At 35.9% G+C, this 21,756-nt stretch overlaps 1 long non-coding RNA gene and 1 pseudogene across 2 annotated transcripts in view; one reads left to right on the forward strand and one right to left on the reverse strand.

Moving 5' to 3' along the window:
• The first annotated feature begins 4,227 nt into the window (after positions 1–4,227).
• LOC101391426 (olfactory receptor 52A1-like) lies at positions 4,228–5,165 on the forward strand (annotated as a pseudogene).
• A 2,589-nt stretch (positions 5,166–7,754) lies between these two features.
• LOC147916610 (uncharacterized) overlaps positions 7,755–21,756 on the reverse strand; it is a 36,667-nt gene continuing 22,665 nt past the window's right edge. Inside the window, exons 2-3 of one of the 2 annotated variants that reach the window (XR_015552684.1) lie at positions 10,679–10,739; positions 7,755–10,282 (exon numbers count right to left, since the gene is read on the reverse strand). This is a non-coding gene — a long non-coding RNA (uncharacterized LOC147916610). Of the gene's footprint in view, positions 10,740–21,756 lie in introns of both variants that reach the window. The other variant, XR_015552683.1, reaches the window with a different exon arrangement.

Raw genomic sequence — 21,756 nt, forward strand, 5'->3', positions numbered from 1 at the left:
TGATATCAAGTTGTTTCAGCATTATTTCTAAAAAGGACTATTCTTTCTCCATTGAATTATCTTGCCATTGTTTTTGAGAATCAATTGATGTTATATGTAGACATACATTTCTTGATTCTATATTCAATGATTTGTCAGTGCTTTTGGCAACACAAGTCTCTTAATCACTTGAGCTTTATCAAAACAAGAGATGGACAGAAAATAAATCTAATTGATTTTACTCTGCTGAGGACCTGGGTTGCCAGATTGGTGTATGCTTCATAATGAATGTATATCTATATTTTTGGTAAACAAATTAGATATGATAACTCTTTAAAGACCGTTTAGTAGTCTCACCAAAAAAAACCCAAAAAACAAAAAAAGGAAGAAAGAAGATAGCAGGTATTGATCTAGGTATGAAGGGATTTCCAAAGGTTACAATAAAGTGCAAAAAAAATGTTTACACATCCTGCGATTAAATGAAGTGGGCAGGGATAATTTTGCAAAGGACGTGCAGTACAAAGGAAATTTGGATAAGATATGCCGTGTGTATCTGGAACAGAGTGAGAAAACATGAGCTGGAAATATTGTTATAAGAGTTGGCATAATAAAGTTAAATACTAAATTTTTTGAGAAGATAGAATTATTAACAAATTTGTATAGGTGAAGGTGAAATGAACAGAATTTAGGGGAGTACCAAAATTTAAAAACAATCAGTAGAACAGAAGAAGAGAAGGGAACCAAGATGGTAAACTACTCTAAATTGTTTGTTGGTGACTTGAGAATAGACTGAAGATTAGTTCAGATGCCAAGCTGACCTCTGAATCAATTTCATTCAACATAAATCAGTACCATTGTTTCCCTTTCCTTCACAGAGGAAATTTTGGAAAGAGTATTTAGGTTCCCTTGTCTTTTCATCTTTATCTTTTATTCTCCCTGAAATCCATTGTGAATGCCCTCCTCCATTTCACTGAAAGTATCCCTCCAAAATTTGCCGATGTCTCAACATTACGTCAAGTTCCTCTTAAGGTTAGCTACATACAAGAAAGTCTAGAAACCAGGTGAAACATGTCAAGGAGAAAGATACCATGTGCATAAGCCTTTCTTACAACTTAATTGTTCTCATGATAAAAGATATACTAACTTATCTCACCACATCTCTAAAATTTGAAGCCATGTGTATACCACATATTTTTCTTTCCATCAGGAGCACATGGTATGATTCCTTCACATATATAAAACATATAACAAAAGACTTTAGAAGGAAGAGAGGGTGAAAAGAAAAGAGGGAGTAAGGTATAAAGAAAGAGAGGGAGAAAAATTTAGTCAAGTGTGCAACAACTTCCTCAGAGCTCAATAGAATAAGATTTAGAAATGCCCATCATAATTAGTCATTCTGAGAATATTACTAAATTTACAAAAGTAGCTTCAATATACTGAAAATCTGAGGAATGAGACTGCTAGAGAATGAAATGTAAATGTGTGACGAAAGAGCAATTATGAATACATATTTTTCTTTCCAGAAGTGCCTTAGTGAAAGGAAAGGACAGAAAGATATTTATTTAAATAGAATTCATTGGTAGAGGAACATGTTCACATTTAAGAGGATTTTAAATTTTTTGTAAATGAAGACAGCAGAAAAGGAACTCAGCTTATAAAAAGAAAATTTGAGTATACTAACTTCTCTGCATTTAGCCTATGGGGAAAGAGAAAAGAGGAAAAAGAGGAAATTTCTGCAAGTTGTAGAAAAGATTTCAGGGGTATTACATGTGGATGAACTCAAGAGAGCTTAATTAAAATCTGTTGACTCCCTCATGTTTTTGCTAGAGGCTAGGAACTCCCTCATCCCATGTTTATAACTCCTCCTTCTCCACACACCAGGAAACATTAAAATTGGTGGCCAGCAGCTTTCTTCTCCAGTTTGAGCTCAATAAATTGATCTGTGCCCTAGAATAATACAGACCTTACCGTGAGTTTTGTTGGAGGATGAACACACAAATATTATCTCAGGCAGGCTTACTGAAGAGAGAGAGTGTCTGTATTGCAGAGACGAAAGAAAAGCATGAAAGGTTATCCCAGAGCGTCCATATATTGGCAGATGGTCCCATTACCAAGTGGGTTAGGGTCCATGCATTGACTGGGTGCTGTTACGGAGGGTGCAATTAGAAGAAGAAGCATTGCAGAACAGAAAATACAAAGGAATGAGACTGGCATCTCAGGAGAAGAGAAGAATTGATGAGTGATAGTGAAATGAAGAACTGACAATCCTCTTCAGTTCCCTGTAAGAGCAGAGCCAGCTCCCAACACAAATTGGCAAGTAACTCTCATTATTTCCGAGTTTACCTCCATAATTATTTTATTACCAGTTTTTCCAACCGCAGTCACTCCATCCCACCAGCCCTATACTCATTTGGGTACTTCCACCTGCCATCCCATGATCTATACCTGTTGGATAATGCTTACATGTCAGCTCCTTACTCTTAAGTAAGTCAGACACTGTGAGTGTTCTTAAAAGATACCTATTCTAATTTTGATTATCATAGAGGAAGAAAATCTTACCCCATTTAGAAAGAGTCAGTGATCTGTGGATTGGGGAGTAACAGAATTAAGCATTGGGGAGCAAACCTGTCATGAAATGACCCCTACTGACTTGGTTCTTTCACTTGAGGTTTAGCAGCATAAACCACAGCTGCTTCCTGCGTTATGGGCATATTTGGTGACATTCACTATGTGTTTGGCTGATCATGAGTTTGCTGACATAAAGCAACTTTCTTGGAGAGTCTGTGAAAGAATGAAAGAACCTAATCATATTTTTCACAGAATTACAAACATTTCTCTAATGTACAGATTGAGAATTTCTTGCTTAAAAATATGTAATATAGGGCCGGCCTGGTGGCTTAGCAGTTAAGTGCGCGCGCTCCACTGCTGGCGGCCCGGGTTTGGATCTCGGGCGCACACTGATGCACCGCTTCTCCGGCCATGCTGAGGCTGCGTCCCACATACAGCAACTAGAACAATGTGCAGCTATGACATACAACTATCTACTGGGGCTTTGGGGGGGAAACGTATGTAATATAAAAAGTACTGATTTTGATCAGAGATGAACTTGCAGACAAGGCATAAGACCCCAAGTTTTCAGAAAATTCAGTCTTCAATGAATTGAGAAGTGATTAAATTTTCTTCAGTTGCCCATAGCCCTCTCCTGAACCAGCCCTCTTCTGGTATCCTAAGGACTGCCCTCTGTGTTCATTTTCTAATTTTATATCTGAATCCTTTTAAGGAACCTGTCCTTTCGTCCTTTATTTTCTATTAATTTCTTATGCCTGAGCTCACAAAATGATTCAAGTGTTCCAGATGATCTATGGTTCAATAAGGATTAATGAGCCTAAATGTGCCAAATCTCATGCTAATGGTAGCTCTGAGAGCTTAAACCCAAGAAATTAGCTTCTATTCTGGCTAAGTTACCTAGGCAAAATAAAATGCAGTTTTACTAGAAATGAAAAAAGTAGCAAGGAACATTGACCCAGACCTGCCTAAAGTACATGGATTTGAATGATCTTTTCTGAAGCTCTTTCTTCACTTTCTTTTGAAAGGACATCCAGTCTTACTAGACATGTAGGAACCTATAGTTATTATGTATAGATACAGTGTTGCATAGATCATTTAGAAACATATAGATATATAAGTACATTAAGCTTTTGGGTTTCAGCCAATTCTATCTTTATTCTTTTTCACAGGGAACTTTTACACTAATACTGGTCAGAGTCTAAGAATTTGCTGGGCTAAACTGACTCTTCCTGACTTAGAGACAACTGGGAATAATAGCATATGAGAGAAGTATCTGGAATGTGGGATTTGGAGAGCTACATCAAACTCTGATTAAAATGCAATTTCCAAGCAAAAGAAACAAGTTCAATTTGTTCACTCACAGGTACAGAATGGATATAACAGACAAGTCAGCAGTTAATTCCCTTATCCAGGAGATTTTGGTTCTAATGCAGTTGGCCTGCCATGCACATAAGAACTTATTGTGATTCAGTGCTTGTAGATGCCCTTCCTGAAAATAGTGTTGGTTTCTATGGATCTCTTTTCCCTTCAATAGGATGAATGATATGGATGATATGATCTTAGAGTTCCACCTATTTCAGACAGACTCAATACAATGACTTTGGATAAAAATAGGAGATTGAAAAGGAACAGAAGCAGTGATTAACTTATTTCCTTTGTATCAAGAGGGACAAAGACACTATGGCCATGTTAAACATCACGGTCTTCATGCCTTCTGTACTGACACTAATAGGGATCCCACGCCTAGAGTCATGCAGTGCTGGATTGGGATCTCATTCTGTGTCATGTATCTCATTGCTATGATTGGAAATTCCCTGCTTCTAATCATCATCATATCAGAGTGCAGCCTCCATGAGCCCATGTACATTTTCCTAGGCATGCTAGAAGTCACAGATATTGCACCTGGTAGCAGCATTATGCCCAAGATGCTTGGAATCTTCTGGTTCCATATTCCAGACATTTATTTTCATTCCCGCTTGCTTCAAACTTGTCTCATACATGCATTTCAGGGCATGGAGTCAGGCATCCCGCTGGCCATAGCATTGGACTGTTATGTGTCCATCTGTTACCCACTAAGACATGCTGCTATCTTCACCCACCAGCTAGTCACCCAAATAGGGGCTGTGGTAACACTCAGGGCTGTCATTCTAGTGGCCCCAAGCCTACTATTGATAAAGTGCCAGTTTCAACATTATCATACAACAGTCATCTCCTACTCCTACTGTGAGCACATGGCCATTGTGAAATTGGCTGCAGAAAATGTCAATGTTAACAAAACCTATGGTTTGTTTGCAGCCTTTGCTGTTGCAGGTTTTGACCTCATATTCATCACCTTGTCCTATATACAGATATTTATCACAGTTTTTCGTTTGCCCCAGAAGGAAGCTAGGTTGAAAGCTTTTGATACTTGTATCGCTCACGTCTGTGCCTTCCTCTAGTTGTACCTCCTTGCCTTCTTCTCTTTCTTCACACACAGGTTTGGTTCTCATAGCCCCCCTTATATCCATATCCTCTTTTCCAGCTTCTACGTGCTGGTCCTTCCATTTCTCAATCCACTTGTCTATGGTGCAAAGACCAAACAGATACGCGTTCATATGGTAAAAATGTTCTGTTCATAAAATCCATCTTGATTAATACCTTCATGCCTTCCTCTTTATGCAATATCAACAGTCTGTCAAAACTAAATAAAGTAACAAAAATTCCTCATTATTTGAGATTCTTGAGTTTTCTATTTAATTGTTTTCTGAAAGTTGTCAGCTGAAAGTTCTGAAAGTGAGGTGATTTTCAGATCATCATAACCCATGACAACTGTCAGTCAACGGGGTTGCATATGCTACCTGGGTAATGAGAGTGAGAAATGTAGAAAGAGCAAAATAATGAACATACTTCGTTTCCTTTGCTGTTTTATTTTTTAGTCCCTGGTTGAGCTTCCTCCTCTAAGAATTCTTCTCCAGAAGGTTCCATGAATTACTATGCATCACCCACTGAATTTAAATGCACCCAAGGCGTATTGTTCTAGGGTACACAGGTGGTCAATGAAACCATGTTGTTGATCATGTTTCTTGTCTTCCCAGTCATGTTTTTTTTTTTTTTCCTGAGGAAGACTCACCATGAGCTAACACCTGTTACCAATCTTCCTCTATTTTGTATGTGAGTTGCCACAGAATGGATGCTGAGGAGTGGTATACAACCACACCCAGAATCGAACCCCACCACCAAAGCAGAGCATGCTGAACTTAACTATTAGGCCACCCGGCCAGCCCCCTAAGTCATCTTAAAAAAAAAAAAATCAGAGGAAGTGCATGTTAATCATGTTCTATCCAAAAGAAACAAAACAAACTGAAACAAAACAAACTAAAACAAAACTCCACTGAATCCCTTTAAGACTAATGAGACAATAAACTCTAAAAACGTCCATACATTTTCAGGGTCATTGCCAGAGTTAGGCTCAAAAATCATGAGAACTCACGTGTTCCATTTTACACATCAATTCTTTTTCTGCTGTCTCCACCACTTACTTCTTTATTCGTTCATCAAGTGTTATCACAAACCCACAATATCATAAATATTATGCTAGAGAAGAGTGGCATAGTGCTAAATTTGACACAGTGCTTAGGTTTCCTGAGTTTGTAGCCTTATATTTCTGGGAGAGAAAGAGAGAGATTCAGGAAAATGAAAGAGAAGTAGTAGTTGTCCGCGTGGATTGTGGGGTTAGCGAAGAAAATGAAGTATTGAATCTAACTGAAAGCAGCAGTCAGGAGAGTCATATTTGTTTTGTTTTCTATTTTAATTAGTAAGTCTGATTTTTGAGGAATGCTGAATGCTGGTCCAAGCAAGTAAGGACATGCTATGCCAGATAGATGATAGAGGAGATTTAAACTAGAGAACATGGTTTAAGGTTTTGCAGTTTTGTTTTGTTTTGTTTCTTTCAATGTAATGTACAGTTTTGGAAAACAAAGAAAATAGGTATCAAGAATGGCCACAGATACTGTGCAAAGTTGTTGAACTTTATTCTGAAAACTATAATGTGTCATTGGGGAGTTTTTCTCTATGAGTAAGGCATGTATTGTTTGTGTACATGTGCATGTGTGTGTGTGCGTGTTTGTGTATCTACTTGAGCATGTGGCAGTATATCTTCTCAGCAGATATAAAGCATCATGTGTCAACCTGACTGGGCCTCAGGGAGTCCAGATAGTTGGTCAAACATTATTCTGAGTGTTTCTGTAAGGGTACTTTTGGATGAGATTAATGTTTAAATTGGTAGACAAAGTAAAGCAGATAGCCCTCATAATGTGGTCCTTATCCAATCAGTTGAAGACCTGAATAGAAGGAAAAAGCTGACCCTCCCACAAGTGTGAGTTCTACCTGCCTGAAGCCTTTGAATTGGAATATTGACATTTCTACTACCTGTGGCCTTGAATTGAAACATTGGCTCTGCATGTGTCTTTAGTTTGCTGGCCTCCAGACTAGAATTACACCATCAGCTCTTCTGGTTCTTAGGCCTTCAAACTCAAATGAACTAAAACATTGGATCTCCTGGGTCTCTAGCTTACTGACTCACCTTGCAGAACTTCGTACTTGCCAACCTCCATAATCGTGTGAGCCAATTTCTTTTCTTTCTCACTCTTTATATATATATATATCCTATTGATTCTGACACTCTGGAGAATCCTGGCTAATGCAATGATTTTTAAAAAAAGACTGTAATTCTAGAAGTCAAAACTGAAATTAAAAGTTATGATGGGGTTCTGATACATTAATACCTGAGCCCATATTTTATGATTTCATACCTTTTAGGTGATAACTCTGAAAAGAATAGAGTATTACAGCAGAGAATAGTGATATTGTCTCCTGTGGGCAAGGCCTTAGGCTAACACACATAAGGCCAATTTTCAAACTTTATTTATTTATTTATTTTTTAATGTTTTTGTTTATTTGTTTATTTTGGTTTTGTTATTGTTTTTTTTTGCTGAGGAATATTCACTCTGAGCTAACATATGTTGCCAATTTTCCTCTTTTTTTCCTTGAGGAAGATTAGCCCTGAGCTAACATCTGTGCCAATCTTCCTCTACTATATATGTAGGACACAACCACAGCATGGCTGATGACTGGTGTAGGTCCACACCCAGGATCCGAACCCGTGAACCTGGGCTGCCAAAGTGGAGCATGTGGAACTTTAACACTCGGCCACTCAGCCACGGGGCTTGGTCGTTATTTGTAGTGGACACAATTTTTTAACATGACAAATTTTAAGGAGTATATCCAAAAGTTAATACCGTTAATTAATAAGTGATATTAGGAAGGTTGTAAGATAAAAGGTCCATATAAAAACATTGTTTTATAATCTACATACTGGAAAACAAAACTGGGAGGTAAAAACAAAACAAAAAAGTGGTAAGTAAAAAAAATAATAATTTTCTATAAAATTATAAATTTGCTATTGATATAAAACTATGAGACATTTAGGATATTTTTAGCTGCACAATAAAACAAAAGACTTTCAAGGATTCTATACTGAAAATTACCAACACTGTTGAGAGAAAGTAGACAATGCTTAAAGAAATAGAAAGCTGTACCATATTCATGGATTGGAAATCTCAACATTGTTAAGAGGTCAATTCTTGTTAAAGATTTTATTCTTTTTAGAAATTACCTAAAGATTCAGAGTAGTCCTGAACGGAATCCTAACAAACTTTTGTGACAAGAATTGAGAGGCAGGGGGCTGGCCCAGTGGCCTAGTGGTTAAGTCTCCATGCTCCACTTCGGTGGCCCAGGATTCTCCGGTTCAGATCCTGGGCGCGAACCTATGCACCACTCATCAAGCCATGGTCTGGCAGCGTGCCCTACACAAAATAGAGGAGGATGGGCACAGATGTTAGCTCCAGGCCAATCATTCTCAACAAAAAGAGGAAGACTGGCAACGGATGTTAGCTCATAGCCAATCTTTCTCACCAAAAGAAAAAAAAAAAAAGAATTGAGAGGCCAATTCTATATTTAAATGGAAATTTAAAGGAGCTAGATCCAAAGCAATATTACAATAAAAAATTAATTTTGAGTATTTACAATACTTGAAATTAATACTTAATATAAAACTATAATAATCAGGACAATGTGGCATCAGTCTTAAGATAAAGAAATAGATTAATGAAACAGAATAGACAATCTGCAACTAAACCTACATTTTTATAGTTGATTGTTTTTCTACTGTTTCTAAAGCAACGCAATGGAAAACGGAAAGCCTTTTCTAAAAATGGAACTGCAATGACTGGTAAAAATTGGTATATATATAAAGAATCCTAACTTCTATTACATACCATACAAAATAGTAATAAACTGAAATGTAGAAACTAAATACAAACCTTTTAGGAAGAAAAATATTGAATACAGAATATCTACATGACTTGAGAAGAGGCAAATATTTCCTTATTAGGACACAGAAAGCTACAAGACATTATCTTTTTAACAACTTTGACTTCAAAAAATGTGCAATTTTGAGAAAATTAATAATCAATAAACAGACTGTGAGATTGTGCCATATATATTTGTACACATATATTCTGACAAAAGACTTGAATGTAAATTATACAAATATCTCTTACAATTCCATTACAAAAAAGCAAAAACAGGCAAATTTCTTGGTCAGATACTACATAAAGAAAAAAAAAACTACTAAGATACCCATTAACATCTGTGAATATCAAAAACATTTTGGTGAGGAAAAGAAGCTGAAAAGTTCTTATTTTTTATGATTTTATTTATATGATGTTCTAGAACAGATGAGATTAATATAAGGAGAAAAAAATAAATGAGTGATTTCCTCTCTAGGGGTGGGAGGTAGCAGACATTGATCAGGAAGGGACATGATAAGGGAACTTTCTGGAGTGATCGAAATGTTCCATATTTTGATAAATTTTTGAGAAATAAAATAGTCATAAAATAAGCTTAAGATTTACACATTTAGCTGTATGTAAATTTTTCCTCAAAAACAAAAAAGTAATATAAATAAATATTGAACATCTATTATCTTTGTTTTCACAGTAATATTGACTAGCAGTCTGGAGACTACTCACTGTATATTTTAGGCTTGACAAAATGAGAAAAATATTGAGGATAGTGGAAGATAATTTTCATAGTGTTGAGAAAACGGTTGCTGATACGGAAAGAAATGAGATGAGAATGAACATTGAGGATTTGGATTCTGATTAGAATTTTAAGTATGCATTCATTATTTTTAATAGAGAGAGATACCTACACATGTATATAAACCCAATTATATATTTGTATGTTTCTGTGTATGTATTTGTATGTTGTGGCAGCGACCCACATACAAAATAGAGGAAGATTGGCACAGATGTTAGCTCAGGGCGAGTCTTCCTCAGCAAAAATAAATAAATATATAAGTAAATAAATAATAATGGTAATGTTATAACCCATTGAATAAAATCAGATTCTATGAGTTCACACACATATGAATAAAGCAATACATGAATAAACTAACAAAAATATACACTACGTGAATATAATAATAAGGAAACATAGAAGAAACACAAGAGATGGATATTCTAGAAAATAAGCAGTCTAAATTCTTCAAAACTTTCAGTATGAAGAAAGAACAAGAGTCAAAAATACGAAAACACTGTGGCAGCCAGTCTCCTGGCACAACACTTCCTGCAGGCAGCCAGTTGGGGTCTCCGCTGACAGTAATTGATTTGCAGCAGCAGTGTTCCCTGTAGAGCTAACCAGAAGGAGTTCATGACAAAATGTACAGACAAGTTGTTGGGTAAAGATATTAAACATAATCACTATCTGAATGTTGAAATTATTCAGCCAAAAAACCTATTTTGTCTCTCTTAAAGGTAGCAGGCAATCATGATGGAGAGCCTCTCCTAATCCATGATACTACCAGCACATCATCAGTATAGAAAATTCTGTTTGCCTTTCTTTTTGCCTTAACAATATGATATGCATTGAATGAATCTAAAATTAACAATAAATTGATTATTGGTTTGTCTTGATAAAAAGAGAACATAGAACATAGCTCTCTTATATCTGAAATGAATCAGAACACCATCCTATCCACCTTGAATCTGGCAGGAAAATTATGAAGAATCCATATGCACTAGAAAGGTACCTGACTCATATTGGCTTTTTCAACTCCTCAACTGAGCCATTCTTCGATAGGAACCCTCTACCTGAAAGACAGCAGTATTGGGAAACAGAATCAATTTAAGGAAGAAATGATTGCTTTTAATTTTACTTAAAGGTCAAAGCAAATATTTCTGGAAAACTACTCGTGGAGAAAAGATCTTTCAGAATGGTTTTCTATGGCTAAATCTTTGCGGGGCAAAATCTAAGTATTTAATTATTTCTACAATATTAATTTATCAAATGGATATTTAAACATGTGACATTTTAAAAACTGTAAGTTTTTCTTTAAATTGGATTAAAATAGGTACTGGTAAATTTAATATACGCTGATGCTTCTACACTGCATTTTAATAAATAAATTAATTAACTTGCAGGAAAGAAATACGCCTGTTAACATAGAACTTTCCTTACCTTCACTATTGTCTCTAAACAATTTTTTTTGAGAATCTAGACTAAGGCTGTTCAACACTGTAGCTAGTAAACACATGATACTATTTAAATTTAGATCAAAATTAATTAAATTAAAATAAAGAGTTCAGTTCCTCAGTCTCTTATAAGCCACGTTTCCAGTGGTCAATGGTCACATGTGTCTAGTAGGTACTACCTTGAACTGCTCACATACAGAGCATTTTTATATTCACAGAAAGTTCTGTTGGACAGCTGTGGTCTAGATAACATAAGAAGTAAGAGAAAATTTATCCATAAAGAATATTACACAAGAACTTGCTGGGACAAACAATTCGCATATAGATCAACCTACTGATTGAGGAGTCTCAATTTTTGTTTGAGTTTAATTACACAATGACTATTTTCTCCCGACTATCCCCAGCAACATTACTGGGTCAGATTTACTTCTCCAACTAGGTGATTTCTACCATAACAATGTCTTTGGATGATTCCATGGTCATTTTCAGTTACCAGAACATTTTTCCACTGAATAAGACTGGATGCTGCTTGGTTTTTAAAACTTGAATTTCATACTTGACTCAAGAGGACTCTTCTCCTCTCTTACCTCCTTCCCCCACTCCACCCAACCTGTAGTGTTTGAAGTGGAGGAGAAGGGTGAAGGTTGTCTCTGAGACACCTTCTTTTCTTCCTTCTAGTATTTGCTACTCTGTATTAGAAGACAAGATGGGAATGTAGATAGGATAACAAAATTCTCCTTATTTGTTTGTCTCCACAATATTGGTTGCAAGGGGTCTCTGCTCTACCTCTAGTTTAGGCTGATTTCAATTTGGTCCTGGTGGCTTCTCTTGATGTAGCAGCCTCTACATAAGCAGTGTACACATGAAGTTTATATTGGACCTCTCTGTGCCAGAAATCCTCCCAGTCTCCCAGGGCCTTGCAAAAAGGAAACTCATTTCCTTCAACCTCACCAGAAACATATCTTCAAACAAAAGATTTTAGTCATTTGGAGGTCTGTTACACAAAGGTTCCACATTGAAATATGTAAACAATTTACTTTTGATACCTGATGTTTTACAGTTACAAATTTGCTGTTTGCAGAGAACCTCAGATGTGAACAACTCTAATTCATCTGGATAGAGAAACAGTATAACCAGTTTCTCACAGTGAGCGAATATATGGGGCTCTTTGACAAGGTTATTTGAGATGGAGTCAGCCTATGTCTAAGAATAAGAGTAGTCAATACAGATGAGAGAAGGGCCCAATGCAGGTCAAGTTCTACTTGAATATCTGAGGACTGCCCCGAACAATAAATACTTATATTCGAAAAAAGTAACTCTAACATAGTGATAAAAAGCATGGGATTCAGAGTCAAATGCCTGAGCTGATAGTCCATCGCCAACGCATATTAACTCTGTGAACTTAAGCAAGTTGCAGAACTTTCTGAGCCTCTGTGCAATCATCCCCAAAATAGTGTCTCATGAGTAGCTACGAGGATCATACAGGATAATGCAAATGCAGAGCTTACATTGTTCTTAAATAGTTGTCATTAATTTTTACATCACATCCTAATAGCATTATAAACCATGAATTATTTTAAAGCCTTTAGAAGGAAGAGAAGAAGGAAAAAAAAACGGAAGAGGAGAAGGGGATTTTTAAGGAAATACTTGACAGACTACCTTGTGATAAGCAATTTTACCTTTTATTGCACACACTGCCCACGGGCTGGATGGCTCTGTTCTCCATTGCTAGGCTGTGCTTCACAATGTGATTTTCTTTACCAAGCACCACATCATTTCTGGTGTAATTTTCCTTTTTTATTAAAATCACATTACCATGTGACATTTATCTAAATTGCTTTGTCCATAGATACCACCGAGACCAATAGTTTTTCAAAATTCGTATATCTTTTTAAGATGCTTCTACAAATGAGAATGTCGCAAAGACTATGGTCAGAAAATTTCACACAAAAACTAATTTAATACTAAGAAAGGCCTCTCATGTCTAAATGTTTATGCCTCTCACCAACTTTTTGTAGTAGAACTAGAATAAAAGAAAATAGTTTCCCTGAAATAAAAATTTGAAAGCAAAATCATCTTTTAGAGCATTTAAGTAAAAATGATTTTTTTGTTGTTAATAGCAAATTTTTCTTAATAGCAAAACTCTTTTATTTTAATTTAGTTATTTTATGTGAAGAGGTACCTCTGAGAAAGTAATGTAGGTACTTGGTATGACCTGAAAACTGTCCCCCCAAAATTCATATGTTAATCCCTATCTTCCAATGTGATGTAATGGGAGATGGAACCTTTGAGGGATAATTAGCTTTAGATGATGTCATGAAACTGGGACCCACAAGATAGGATTAGTGACCTCATAAGAAGAGACACTAGTGAGCTTTCTCTTTCTTTACCTGCCATGTGAGGACACAGCACGAAGGTGGACATTCACAAGCCAGAAAGAGAGCTCTCACCAGAAACTGACCATTATGGCACCTTCATCATGGAACTCTAGACTCCAGAACTGTGACAAAATATTTTTCTGTTGTTCAAGTTATCTAGTCAACGGTATTTTGTTATGGCAGCCTGAGCTGACGAAGATAGAACTGTCCATTCTTTTTATTATCAACAACAAAAAATTGAGTTTGTTGAAAGAAATGTATGCATTGTTACAAAAATAAAGACAGGTTAAATTGAAAGAGGAAAAAAAAAAGGAAAGAATAAAAGGAGGGACGATATGAACAAGAAGCAGAATAGAAAGCCACAAACCCTTCTTACTCCCACAGAGATACCCACTCAACAGTATGCCTGATAGCAAAGGGTGCCTCGTTGGGAGCCACTAAAAACAAAAGCAATGGTTTGGACTAGCATGCACTCACTCTCCCTAGTCCTCCTCCTTTACAATTCAGTGCATAAGGAGCTGAAGAAATCCCCAACATTTTGCTTCTCCTTTGGGAGGGAAAGTGTTGGAGTGCCTGTCCAAGGATACAAATTTTGGGGGGGGCTGCTCTAGGTGCTGGTTTCTGTCTCAGCTCTCTTGAAGCACTGATGGGACCTGGCATACTCTAGAAGCCTGGGGACTGCAAAGAATAGAAGAGCTGGGTGGCTTTCTGCTGCTCCAGAGAACCTGCAGTACCACACAGACACCAGATGGAGAAGATTATGAGCTCCTGAGGAAAGAAATCTCTAATCTCTCTCCTTGGGAATATACATGCACAAATCCAGATAAGACACATCCAAAGAAACTTTTGAGAGGCCCCCAGAATCTCTGGCCAGGCTGATTGGTGAAGGTTGTTCCCAGTACAAAGCCAGTCCATAAAGACGGGAGGACGTGGCTGTTTTTCAAATGCATAGATCCCAACACACAGTCACAAGGCACATGGAGAAACAGGAAACCCTGGCTCAATCAGGGAAATAAAATAAATCTCCAGAAGTCAGCGTTCAAGAATCAGAGATATATGAATTAGCTGACTAAGAACTGAAAATAACCATCATAAAAACACTGAATAAGCTAAGGAAAACAATACCTGAACAAAATAAGAATATTAACAGAGATGGAAAATATTTAAAAAATCAAACAAATTTTGGCACTGAAGGATAAAATATCTGAATTGAAAAAATTCACTACAGAATTTCAACATCTGACTTGACTAATCTCAAGAGAAAATCACTGAACCCCAAAACAGAATTTTTTTTTAAAATTGAGATACAGTTTACATACCATAAAATTCACCGTTTAAAGTGTACAAGTCTCTGGTTTTTAGTATATTCAAAAATTGTGTAACCATCACTACTATCTAATTCCAGAACATTTTTTTATCACCCCAATAAGAATGTCCCATTCCTCTTAGCAGTCACTCCTCATTCTGTCCTGTTCCCAGTCTATGGCAACCACTAATCTACTTTCTGTCTCTATCAATTTGACTTTTTACGTCTGAATAATGTTCCATTGCCTGGATGTCTCTGAGTTTGCTCTTGCACCTGGCAGTCAGGACTCTAGCCAAGTAAGCTTTTTCATGATACCTGTCCTCTCTGCTGGGTAAGGACTAAAATCTTAATTTAAACAATTTCACAGATAATATTGACATGCCAAGGCCCTTCTATTTTATATTTTCCATACTTTATTCACACATATTTCATCTCACCTGATAAATTTTATCAAAATTTATCAATATCAAAAGGTATTCAACTTCCATTTCTAATGCTGTTATATTAAAAAAGTAAATGCTTTGTTTCTTGTTTTCTCTGGAAAACATGCAGAAATAAAAGCCTTTTCTGAAAATTTTCTCTTTATATTTCCTATTACATTTCACGGAGAAATGCATTTCCATTAAAATGCTTATGAAGTCAACTATTTCTATTTAATATTTGGAGTTCTAAGGAACTATATCTGTCACCAGAATAAGGAGTCACTTTCTTTCCAAAGCTTCTTATACTCACATAGTTCTAATGGGTTTTAACTAAATAGTATCTAAGAACATTTTGCTCTCTAACATTCAATAGCATTATAAATCCTTGAGGTTCAAACGTTTTTCCAAAGGTATCCTGGGAGTCACTCAATAGGTCTATATTATTAGTTAAACTCTACATAAAGAATTATTTATAGATATTGTAACCTGATGATCTCACATTTGTCTACTTAAAATTCTATGTGAAAAGTATTCACCTTTTTTACCTGAAAATATTTCATTTTATTTTGGGTCCATCTGCTTATGTTTTGGTGAGTGGTTGGCACTATAATATGCATTATATGTTTGTTTTCCTGGTGTAGATACTGTAGCTATGGCTGATGTCAGTCTATCAACATGAAGTCACTGAATACAGAGCTGAGAAGCACACAAACAGCTCTCTTAAGCCAGTAGGATTTGGCACCAGCACATAACTGCCCTCATTCCTGAATCCTATACCATTGGTTTTTCTGAGATGACTATAATTCTATGGCAGTTTAATGACAAGATGTAGTCGGAGAGTCTTTTAGTGCAAAAAGACAGGTCTACTAAATAGAGCCAGACCCAATGACACAGGACAAAAACAGCACGACTCCAAGTAAGGTTATCAGGTCTCCTAGATGCAGGTAATCCAGCCTTGTTAGACCTTTTCTACAAAGATAATGGGAGTCTTTTCTCTTCTTCTTCTTGATATCAAAGCTTAAAATCCCTTTTGTAAGGCACAAATGCTTTTTTCAACTAAATTAATACTGCCATGAATAATAGACCCCAGCTGGAAAGTTCATAGAGATATGGGGCTGATACTAAAAACTTTGAAAATACATATAATCATTTCATCAGAATTCTGAACATGACCGGGACATTTTGTTGAGAGGTGGTTTGGATAAAGGAAAGAATAGTGTCACCAAAGTTCATGTGGAATAAGTTCAGAAAGTGAAAGTGATGGAGGCTCTGAGGTAAACTTTCCACAGTCAGCCCCTTTCATAGGATTAAATAAGAAATAAGAGCTTCCCTGACTGGAATTAGATTACAGAAATATTCCTTTTATTGCTCTGTCAGCATATATATGCTGATTAGTCTGAATATCTCTAGAATTTTTATTTCCCTTTACTGGCTCATTATTTTTGTAAATGGTGTCAGTGACTTCTTTTGTGTTGTACAGGAACATTTTCTTCTCTCAGGAATGTTTAAAAGGAAGTCAACTTTGGTTCTCAGTCCCAAAGAGAAACCAGAGTTTGAGAATGTTTTTCAGATGCAGAACCACTATTAGACAACGACTCTTCTAAGTTCTGAACCATATTTTGCCTCCTTTTTCACCCTTGTCCCAGGTGAACCTAAAAACTCACTAGGGAATGGTCAAAACCAATCCACCAGATGTGTCCTATAGTACAAAACACTCATCCTTCACTAACTGAAACATCAAAAAGATCCACCCTCTGGCTTCTACATGTATTACCACAGATGATCCCTGGTAAGTCTCTGGGCTTGAGATTCTGCACCGAGTGTGGGGAAATGGAGGACTGGTTTCAAAGAGAACACGTATTTCATGCAATCCAATATGATGCCAGAATGACAAAAAAGAAATAGAATCTTACAGTAGTTGTGTGTTCAAACAGTATATATATTTTGTTTCATAACATTTCTGAATCAGTTAATGACACAATGGATGACAATTTTAAAGTGAGGTTGGCAAATAGGAGGACCTCTAGAGAATGATCTGGGCTAATAAATGAATGGAAAGCTTATTTGTTAAAAGCTCAGGAAATTATATATGTTTAAATTGAGAAAGATTCAGATAAAATGATGCCTTTCAAGTTTTTCAGGGAAAATGCTTATTCAAGTGAAATGCTCATCAAATATCTGAAATTATTCATGGGAAGGAGAGAATAAACTTCTAAGTATTATTAGCTAGCACTTTTTGACAGAACAATACATTTTATGTTTATTTCTAATATTTCAAATAGATTAGATAATTTAATCCTCACAGTCATCCTGTAATGTATGTTTATCCATTAACATTGTTTCAGCAACAAGGAAATTGAGACAATTAGAAGTTTTATAACCAGCTGAAGAGCATGCCAAGCTAAGTAGTGGCATCCAGGATTTAAACTCTCTTGACTGACTTCAGATCCTCTGTAATTAACTGCTGTGAAACTTGGTTTAGGTGTGTCTTTGGAATGTAGATCTACGACTTTTATGAGAAATTAAGTGGAAGGTAGTTTGAAGCTCAAAAGAAAGACCAATGTGATATTTAGGGCTGTCCTGAAATGTGGCAAACTGTTTCAGAAAACAGTGTTCTCTATCACTTGAGGGCTTGAGGAAGAGAAGTGTGGATGAGTATCAGAAATTTTATAGACGTTAAAGATTCCCAAGATTGAAGGGAATGTGGATTTAGATCCTAAATCCCTTAGTTCTTTTAGATTCTGGGAATCAACCTGGGTCAGAATTGGATTTTTAAGTAACACTAATGGTTCTGGGTTGATGCTATACATGAGATTCATGATTGTTTCCCTGGCTTATGAATTTCAAGAGTTTAAGATATCTTTCCTCCCTCTTCTAAACATCTACATATCTGCACACACAAAGTTGCTTCTACCTTGTCTTTTGTCATCTGGTGCATCAACTCCTAACCCAAGAACATCTTTAGCCTCATCTCTCTCAACTTCCCTACATCAAGTCAGTGAGTATCATAGATTTTGATTCCTTAATATTCCTCTGATATTGCCAAATCACTCTGTTATCTCCTATGGACTATCATAAATATCCATCTAACTTGATCTTCTAATGCTTAGCTTTCATCCCTTCAAGCCATTCATCAAGCTGCTAGCAGATTGAATTTTATAAAAGGCAAAAGACCAATTTTCCACCTAAAAATTTGAAATTATTTGGCTTAAAATAGTAACTTCACATTTGCTAACCTTCACTTTTCATTAGCCTCAAAAACCATCATTTCTGTTTATGAAACAATTTATAAGTGAAAACTATTTATTGATTCGCAATGATGTTTCATGCTTCTGCGATTTTGTACAAACTATTTCTTTTGGAATGCCCTTCTCCAATCTCCTTTATCTGGCTAGTACCTACTGAAGAAGTATTCTCCCATATAGCCAATTTACTTTCAGGTACATAAATGTTAATTCTTCTGAATTAAAAATTATTTTTTCCCCAATGTAAGACTGTAGAACAATGGTTAGCAACCAGGGATCATGTACCTCCCCCTACTCATCCAGTGGACATTTGGCAATGACTGAAGACATTTTTGGTAGTCATGATAAGAGAGAGCAACTGGCATCTAATGGGTAGGTGCAAGGGATGCTGCTAAACCTCCTACAGTATAGAGAATTACCCCAAACAAAAAATATATCTGAGGGGCTGGCCCCGTAGGGTAGCAGTTAAGTGCTCGAGCTCCGCTGCTGGCGGCCAGGGTTTGGATCCCGGGTGCATACCGACGCACCCACTTGTCAGGCCATGCTGTGGCGGCATGCCATATAAAGCGGAGGAAGATCAACAGGGATGTTAGCTCAGGGCCAGTCTTCCTCAGCAAAAAGAGGAGGATTGGCATGGATGTTAGCTCAGGGCTGATCTTCCTTACAAAAAAAAAAAAATTATCTGATCTAAAATGTCACTTATGGTGAGATTTGGATAACCTGCCTTAGAATAACATCAGTTAGACCTTATGAAGTTGGAATGTAAAATTATCAGGAAGAAAGGTAACTACTTTCTTCACACAATGAATGGTTCTTAGACTGAAGACAGTGTTTTCGATTTTATACACTTGCTTCTTTGTTTACTTGCTTTCTTCTCTTTTTGCTCTATTCTTCAGATTACTCACAATACATACTCCTGTTGCAATTCAGTTTGCATGTTATCCTCTAAGGATTTTCTAGGTAAACTATTATTTATGTGGCCATATTAAATATCCCAAATTAATATTCCTGATAAAGGCAAGAGCATACACTTTTGTGCCAAATCACACAGAATGTTAGCCAATATATGGATGACATGATGTTGCAATCATGGTGTTATATCAGACACATAGCATCTAATAAATATGTATATAATATATGTGTTATGCCTATTTGATGAATAAGAACATATTAGGGGAGTTGTTTCCATCAGAATCTAAACACACTCAGACTGATTAAAATCTTTTGTACATTTTTGCACAGCCCAGCCTGATTTAGGGACACACTTATATGTATCTCATAATCTTTATTGAAATATAATTATAAAATATCAGAGGACATAATTTTTTTTTCTTCTGTCCTCGGTCACTATGCCATGGAATTTGGATCCAGGTAAATTTACCCATAACAACGTCTTAGTGTTTCATTAATATAATAAGGTAATGGTGTCAATATCATAAGATAAGGAAGATAAAATAATCTAAAATATTTAAGGATCTTATGAAGGTGAATGACATAATACATGTTTAATAAACGATAGATGCTAGTTTTAAATTCCAAATACTTTGTATAATGTAGGTACTTCAAAAATATGGAATAAGTAAATTTAACTTGTTCCTCAATTGCTTCAACAAATATTTGGAACATAGTGGATACTTAACAAATCTGTGTTGAATAAAATCATTAGGTAATAAACTTTTAATTTGTGTGTAGTAATGCTACCTTCTGATTTGAAGAAGATCTAGTTTGGCACATTGTTTATTTGCTAAAAAGAAGTGTTTCAGAATAAGAAGTCTCAGAAAAGAAAGCCTTGCTCAGAGTTGAATAAGTTTTAAGCAAAAGAGGCAAATTCTCCTACAATTGGCCTGAGGTGTGTTCTAGGTAACCTTAGATGTCTCAGAGATAATCAAAGTTTATCAGGGAAAAAACTTGAAGGATGATGGAGAAGACATGATTGTGAGATTTTTCTACTTTCCCAATCTTTTGTTTTATGTCTTCCTCATTGTCTTTATCTGATTTATACATTGATGAAATGGTTTCAGAAAATTTGCTTGGAAATTACTAAACAAAAATAAATACGACTTGTAAATTAATATTTTGCATATTCTGGGTAGGAAATATTTTCTTGAAGAAGTGATAAATAAAGGGTGTAAGGAATCATCAGGTAAAGAATCCCTCGAGGGCTTTGAAAATGATAAGGCAAAACCTCTCATAGGAGGCCTTGAACACTATAGTGTCATGTGTTTTAGAGACCCATAAAGGGCAGAGACAAAGAATAGGATGGATCTAGTCCTATGAAAAACAATGTATAGAAGAAAATGTTTGCCTTTATAGAAATCGTTATATTTAGAGTGAATATAAGAAGCATAAGGGTATAAGTAACAAAAAACTACATTTCACGGATAGTCTACATTATTAGAAATACTTAACAATAAATGATTGTTCAGGCTTAGGTATGTAGTAATGGTTACTGATGAGGAGAGAAAAGAACAAAGGACATAAATTGGCACTTGAAATTAAATAAAACAGATGTGCAAATAGCAAGACATAGTAAGGGACAGCCAAGGAACACAGCTATGAATTAAAAATAAATGATTTATTTCACAGATAATAAGTAGGAAAAGTTGCACAGTGTGTGATTGGGTTTTGGAAAAACACTGAAATTTTGAAAAATTTTGTTGAAAGAATTCTGCGTCTATTGGAGAGGGACCACGATGTGAAGAGACTAACCTAAGAAGACAAGCTACTGAGCTACAAAATGGAAAAATATTCTGGTCAAACTTATCTTCTGATTATGATTAGCAAAATGGTCTACCACCAGAGTGGAACCTTTATGTGCAGCCTACATGGAGTCTAGTTCTTGAAATATCTTTATTTTGCATTAAATGATTCTTTTCCCAATTCCAATTGGCAGGTCACAAAAACGCACAAGTGATGAGCAGCAAACACAAAATAAAGGGAATCTGCTTGGCCCAGTAGTTGTGGATCAGAAAAAAGCCATCTAATCCATTTAATGTTGCTCTTTGAAAATGATTAAGGCATGTTGAAACATAGAACTTGATGATTGGTCTTACAATAACTTTGTGAAAAGAGATAGAAGATAGGAGAGGAGTAGTGGGAATGGAAACAATAAAATAGATCATATTCCATTGTATATATATACTACATCTTTTTTATCCATTCATCCATTGATGGGCAATAAGGTTGTTTCCATATCTTGGCTGTAGTGAATAATGCTGCAGTAAACATGAGAGTGCAGATATATCTTCACTATTCTTTTTTCATTTCCTTTGGATATCTACTCAG

Source organism: Ceratotherium simum, chromosome 7 (genome assembly GCF_057802395.1).
Source record: "Ceratotherium simum simum isolate JZ-2026a chromosome 7, ASM5780239v1, whole genome shotgun sequence".
In the NCBI taxonomy this organism is placed as follows: Eukaryota; Metazoa; Chordata; class Mammalia; order Perissodactyla; family Rhinocerotidae; genus Ceratotherium; species Ceratotherium simum.